This window comes from Denticeps clupeoides, chromosome 16 (genome assembly GCF_900700375.1).
Source record: "Denticeps clupeoides chromosome 16, fDenClu1.1, whole genome shotgun sequence".
Classification (NCBI taxonomy): domain Eukaryota; kingdom Metazoa; phylum Chordata; class Actinopteri; order Clupeiformes; family Denticipitidae; genus Denticeps; species Denticeps clupeoides.
The window spans coordinates 619,538-627,316 of record NC_041722.1 but is presented as its reverse complement, the minus strand read 5'-3'; positions in this window follow the sequence as shown (position 1 = coordinate 627,316).

The following is a 7,779-nucleotide window of genomic DNA, read 5'->3' as shown; positions in this document are numbered from 1 at the left end:
GTTTGTTGTTTAGTTGCACAGATACCTGCTTTGCAAACCACTCCCACTCAACTGGTAGGATGTGGCCCAGATTCTGATCACATTACCTAGAGCCGTGTCACGGTGTCTGACCTCCCGCTAACTGCACTGCATTTCAGCAGGAGCCGCAGCCTGTTAGGCCTGTCAAGCAGCCTGACAAGAGAAGGAACAGACACGGAACCACATTCTGCTCACATGTTTCAGTGTTTATTGGACAGATTTTGTTTTGTTGGCAGGTTTTTAAGATGCTGTTGATATTTTATCCCTTACTCAGTGTCACTCTCTGTACCTTCTTGATCCTCTTTTTCTTGACATTACAGAGAAGGGTGCTGCTGGAAATATGTGCTTGGGGCTGTAACTCGTGAACCGAGCAGCAGTGCAGACAGTATTATTCGCTGGGTTTTTCCCAGGCCCCAGACTATCAGCAGCAATGTCAGTGTGGTGCAGCGCTAAGACAGGGGGACCACCCCTTCTTTACTTCCCCTCTGATGGAGGTTCCCGCTCTGCGCAGGGAGTCGTGAAGTCGTGGCAGGGCTTTTCTCTCGTGCGAACGCCGGCGAATGCACAATTACAGCGGGCCCCGAACTTGGACTGAGCTCCGAAAAAACGAGGGCAACAAAGCGGCTGAGGCTTTGTCAAGGGACAGGAAACACTGGCCACTGTGTGAGAGAGTGTGAGAGACAGGGTGGTAAACAAATATATCACGGGCGCCGCTACAGAGGAGGTGGATGGCTGTGTGTTCTACTGATCTACAGCAGGTCTCTACATATACCCCAATATGCACTCTGCATGCACAGCAGAGAAGAAGAGCATGGAGAACCTCACTGAGAAGAACCACATGAAGATGTTTCACATCCAGACATGTCTCTTCTGGAAGCATGCCAGTCGGATAAGGAGTGCAGCCACCCTCTGAACACACCCTACTACCAACAAACACACACGCTAGCACCAAGGGCACTATTGTGGCGGCGTACACAATACGGATCATTGAGGGGTCTTCGAGAGGACCCCTTCAGGGACCGTAATGGATTACCATGCTCCCACACAAAAAATAATTTGTTAACAGAGAAGCAAAAGTTCCTTGCGTGAGGGCTAACGCTGCATAGCAACAGAACAGTGGCGGGGGCCTTGGGGCTTGTGTACTTCCTCCTGAACGGGGGTCGGCTGTTCTGGCCATTTCTCATCCAGCCAGTGAAAGGGGGAAACTAACTGTTACAATCTGCTTTGTGCCTCCCAGAGAAAGGAAAGAGAAATTGACGGAAACGCCACACAGTGCAGAGCACACTTTAGACTGCGTCTCGGCACCACTGAGGCCTTTCACTGCCTTTTAGGGCAACACATCAGGAAGTCAAGCATAAAATGCAGATTTCTGTTTTCTGCCACTGAAGCATAAAAGTGAAATTTAAGATGTATTCCCCTCAAACAGACCGTGCAGGCATACACTTTTAATTGGTCGTTATTACCAGGCGTGAACTGGAAATGAACACAGTACTTCTCTCTCAATGCTTTATCTGGCAGTGCTGATGTCTGGTGTTATTTCTTAAAAAATCTAACTTTTTTTTCAGAGTGTCATGATATGCTGAAGCTCAACATTTTAAATACTTATGGCAATTTATTCAACAGAAAGAAACAGCACAATGGCTAGAACCAACAGTAAAGAGACAAAAGTAACATGTCAGCAACAGAAAATCCCTGACTCACTTTCCATAATCGCCAGGATGGGCTCCAGCTGCCGTGACCCTGGGAACACACCAAGGCCACCACAGTGCGCATGCACACACTCACACACTACAGACAACTTCAAGATGCCGGGGCAGTGGTCACCTAGCGGTTAAAGAAGCTGCCCCCTAATCAGAAGGTTGCAGGTCCCCCTGGAATCACGATCTGCCAAGGTGCCACTGAGGTGCCACTGAGCAAAGCACCATCACCACACACTGCTCCCCGGGCACCTGTCATGGCTGCCCACTGCTCACCAAGGGTAATGGGTTAAAATTTCGTTGTGTGCACCGTGTGCTGTGCTGCAGTGTATCACAATGACAATCACTTCACTTAAAATTAAACCACCTTGTGTACAGGACATTATGTGGTGGGAGGAAAGCCACACCACCACGGGGAGAGCATGTAAACTCTGCTCATACAAAGCCAGAGCCTTGAAGCCACATAGCTAACCACCATGCACCATACAAATAAACAGTCAAATTTAATATATTTAATATATTTTTGCTATACACAAACAAGGCATGTATGAATAAAGAAACTTATTTCTTTTAGATCAAGTCAGCTTAACAACGATGAAGGGAGTATAATGCCATCTTCTGCTATTACAATGTAATTGCACTCAACAGTAGTTTAATGTTATTTACAAATCAGTTATCAGCAATTCTGCTAACTGATTTGTAAAGCTGAAGATCATGAATGTCTTTATGCCAAGTTCAAAGCAATAGGGTAATTTACATTCACAGCATTTATCAGCATTTATCAACTTACAAGCAGTAGTTACAAGGAACAGATACCACAAGTAAGTATGGTCTGAACCTGGAACTTCGTGGTTTATAGGTGAATGTGTTACCCACTATGTTATAACATCATTGACAATTTTCGTTGTCTTTAAAAAAAAAATACCAAAAAAAGAATAATAAATAGTCATTAATGAGTTTGAAATAATTATGTAGTAAACTTTTGTAGTCAACTGAACTTTTGAATGGTAGCGTATATTGATAAAAAGTGTTACATACTCCAACATGTTATATCATGACAATAGCACTTGTCATGAACTCATAATGCAATGATGGAGGATAAATAAACTGTTGAAAATGCACCAGCACAAGCTATCATCTATTCATGCCATTTGCTCTGCCTGTGTTGTTCAGGTGTTTCAGCATTTACTGTCACAATCCACAAAACAATTGGTAATAGTAATATAGTTTCTTCCATTATTTCACATTCAAGGAATATAATAATAATAATTTGTGCCTGTCAGGATGACAGGCCATCTATTATTTGTGCTGAGAACATTTTCCTCAGTGGCACCTTACCATACCATACCATATTTGTTTATAAAGCACTTTAACACAACAAAGGAGCTGACCAAAGGAACAGGACAGACATGGTCAAAAAGTTCATTAAAAGTAAAGAATAAAAAGAAAACAGAATAAAATAAAATAAGAGAGAACATGCAGCAATTTGAATTAAACAAGCGGTTGAATAAAAAAGAAAACATTTAAAGACAACATAGTAAAAGAGTTAAGAAAATATTGCATAAAAAGCCACATAAAACACTGCATAAGAACACCGCATAAGAACCATGTCACACTGGGTTAAAAGCCAGGGTGTAAAAGTGAGGTTTTAAACGAGATTTAAACACAGTGATTGACGGCGCCAGGTCTGACACTGATTGGTAGTTCATTCCATAGACGTGGGGCAGCCGCTGCAAAGGCCCTGTCACCTCTGAGCTTGTAATGTGACCGAGGAACAGATACTAGTCTCTGGTCTGAAGACCTGAGAGAACGGGATGGAGAGTAGGAATGGACTAGGTCTGACAAATATGCTGAAGTCGAGCCATAATCTCGCTTGTTTGTACCAGTGACATATCGTGCAATTGCATTTTGTACTAATTGACAAGCTAGAGGTGTCTGGCTGATCCCGAAAAGCAATGAATTACAGAAGTCAAGGCAGGATGTAATGAAAGTGAATAACTGTTTCCAGATTTGGACAGGAATGGCTTGAGTTTAGACAGGCGCCTCAGCGCCTTGTTAACCTGTTAACCATCCATTTTCAGTGTTGAGTACATTTTAACACCAAGGGTTGTAATCAATGATTACAAGGGACTAAGGAAGCAAGGTGATCAACACTACCAAAAAGCATACATTCTGTCTTACTCTCATTTAGGTCCAGGAAATTTAAGGCCAACCGCCTCATGACATCAGTAAGACAGTCGAGAAGAGGTTGGATAGAGAACCCCTTGTTACACTTAAGGGGAAAGTAGACAGTCATCTGCACAGAAATGAAAAGAAACATTGTATTTTTGAAAAATAGCTCAGAGAGTACAATGAGAATAAAAGAGGACCCAGAATGGAGCCCTGTGGTACACTGTATATTTCTGTTTTTATGAAATATCAGTAGGTTGCATTTTTTTACAGTGCATTGTGGGAAGACTTGTCCACTTCAGGTTAGTGATCGAACAACAACAGTATGTCACTGTTATTTAACGGTATTATATCCTATTTTTTTATTTGTGCAATGTGTATTATCACAGCGAGGTAAGTTTGCACCATTATCAATGTTTGTCATATCTTTAAAAATATTACAGTGGAGTTTTTTTCTAATGGTTTATAAGTATTTCTAAAAATTACTTATAAACCATTGTAATTAATGTAATTACATTGTAATTAATGTAATTACATGCCGTTAGCAGCTTGAAACTTTCCATAACTGTCTAGGTGACATTAATGTTCAAATACAAGAGAAATCATTTGCTGGTGACATTTTACCTCAGTTCAACTTTACATTGGCAAGCTCGGTACATTTGTAGACAGGTTTAGTTCATGCTAGTTGATAGTAAATGGATATATCAAATTACCGGCTGATTACTGTGGTAGTGGCCTAGTAGCCTAGTAGTAGGTAGTAGCCTAGTGGGTAACACACTCACCTATGAACCAGAAGACCCAGGTTCAAATCCCGCTTACGACCATTGTGTCCCTGAGCAAGACACTTAATCCTAAGTGTCTCCAGGGGGACTGTTCCTTGTAACAACTGATTGTAAGTCGCTCTGGATAAGGGCGTCTGATAAATGCCGTAAAAATAACTGAGTGAACAACCAAAATTTTTTTTACATCAAATCTTCCATTTTGACTTGTATTCTGTGCACTGTATAGACAAACAGATATTAAATGTTGAAAATATCTATTGTGTCAATATTAACAAAAAGGAAAACACAAGTTTTAGAAGTATACATTTAAATAAGCTATTCTTGTTTTAATAGGTACATTGTGGAATATTAATATTATGTTTTTTGGAGATGTTAATTTCTAATTCCAATAGATGCCTGCCACTCCAGCTGACATTGAGAAGACTGGTAACCTTCCTGTGACTCCTTGATTGATCCTGCTTGGTAAGTATATGATATATGATAACCTTACTGTCTTCTTGGCTACAATATTAAAACTGCAAGGTTTGTTGTCTTGGAAGACAATATTATATGGTTTTGTTAAGGTTTGCATAATTTTCTCACTGCCTTTTCTATGCTAGCTCTCCAAGGATGATAATTTATAACATAATCTGTACACTCCTTTAAGGTCCAAAAATATAAAAGCATGAACAACCTGTTTAAAGGTTTTTAAAGATAAAAAAAATGTTATCAGGTTAAAAGCCTAACATGATAAACATTACATTTAACAATGGTGTTCACTTGCTTGTCAAATTTAAACTCCATATTGACTCCAAGGTTGGTGACTAAGGGCTTTAGGTGATTATCAGGCATCTGGATGAATGTTTATGGAGTGGCAGGTAAATCTGACAATCATCTGCATATATTTGATAGTAAATGTCATCTTTTAAAAAAAAAAAAAAAAAAAGTGATTGTCACATGTGATACACAGCAGCACAGCACACGGTGCACACAGTGAAATTTGTCCTCTGCATTTAACCCATCACCCTGAGTGAGCAGTGGGCAGCCATGACCAGCGCCCGGGGAGCAGTGTGTGGGGACGGTGCTTTGCTCAGTGGCACCTTGGCGGCTCGGGATTCGAACCGGCAACCTTCTGATTACGGGGTCGCTTCCGTAACCGCTAGGCCACCACTGCCCACCACTGTCTTATTCACCCCCCCAGATGAGACCTAAACCATTCCAAAGAGTTGTCTGGTCCACTGTGTCAAAGACAGCAGTAAATTGAAGAGAATTAAGGCTGATGTTTCTAATTTCCTGAACAGTCGGGTTCAGGGTGTAATGGCTTCTCAGTCTATTGTAATCTGCAAATTTACTATATGCTGCCACAAGAGAGCGCTCAAGGATTGTCAAGAAACATTCTTGTCCCATGCGTGTCATAAAGCAACTTTTTGTAAATATGTGTAATTATTTATTTCTTTTTCTTTTTTTTTATTGTTGTACTAGTTGTGCAGATGAGAGTCATGGTGGCAGCAGCTGGTTCCTCTTGATGCTGGATTACTGAGCTCATCGTCCTGTTAATAAAATCATCTCCAGCAACTCTATAAAAGACCTGAATTTCCACCACTTGTCGCGCCTGCTTGTCAATCTTACAATTCTTCTTTTCTATTACTTGTGGACTCCTCTCCACTGGTACTCATCCTGATGCTTGCCAACAAAACCAAGGAAGGTTCACTCCCTCTTACCTCAGATCCCTCATCACTCTTTGCGCTGCACCTCCATGTATCCAATCCTCCAGCACTGCTCCACTGGTACCACCATCTCTCAAGGTACCTGGAAACCTTCCTAGGGACCTTCATCAAGGTACATTTATCTTGACTCTTCTCTGTCTTGGCTCCTAAGTGGTGGAATGAACTTCCACTAAATCCTAAGCTAAAAAACTTCCTTTTTAGAAAAAAGTTACTTTAGGGTGGCAGTACCTTACAAAGAAACACACTCGCCTGTAGACCAGACAACCACAAAGTCCCAGGTTCAAACCCCACTTACCTCTCAGTCCCTGAACAAGACACTTAACACTGAGTGTCTCCAGGGGGACTGTCTACTAATTGTAATGCTCTCTGGATAAGGGCGTCTGGTAAAGGCTGTAAATGTAAATAAATAACTAAATTAAACCTTATAATGGCCTTCTCAAAGCTGTGACCTCAACTCTATTGAAAATTTGTGTAAAAGTCCGGCCTATGCCAGGAAAGCACCATCTTGTAGTCTCCTGCATAGTCAAATTCACAGGGTATCAGGATGTACTTCCTGAGGCAACTGGGGAAGTACAGTCTTCCACAGGTGCTGCTGATCCAGTTCTACACTGCTATCATTGAGTCTGTCCTGTGCTCCTCCATCACCGCCTGGTATGGAACAGTCACTAAAAGAGACAGGATCAGACTGCAGCGGACTGTACGGACAGCAGAAAGGATCACCGGTGCCCCCCTGCCCTCCATCCAGGACCTGTACATCTCAAGATCCAGGAAAAGGGCAGGGAAAACCATCTCAGATCCCTCACACCCTGGTCACAGACTTTTTGACCTGCTGCCCTCTGGCAGACATTATAGAAGCCTGCAGACCAGGACCAGCCATCACAGGAACAGTTTCTTCTCCTTCACCATCTCCCTCCAAAACAGCTGATACTCTAAATCACCTCCATCTTTGCACAACGCACTTTATGTACACTTGTATAACCACTCTGGGAGGCTGCACCAACCCACTGCTTCACACACATTCAAAGGAAATTTAGAGTTGCCAACATAGTGTGCATATCAGTGGATGGCAGAAAGCCACATGTGGAGAGCTCTGATAAAACAAAGCCAGGAATCAAACCTCTGACCGTGGAGGTCACTGAAATAATCAATGTGAAGGAGAACTAAAATGTTGTCTATTAAACAAGTCAACGTTACAAAAAGAGCTCTTCTCTCCTGATCTAAAAGCCAGGCAACAGATGTTGCATGTATAGAATCAGTTCTGTGTTTAGAGATTCACTAAGGTTATGAGGTACAGCATCACTCCTCTTCAGGAAAGAACATAGTCTTTAACAAAAAACATTAGTCTTTTACATGGTCTTTCATAAGTTAACACAGTATATTAATCACACTGCAGTCTACTGCTATGTG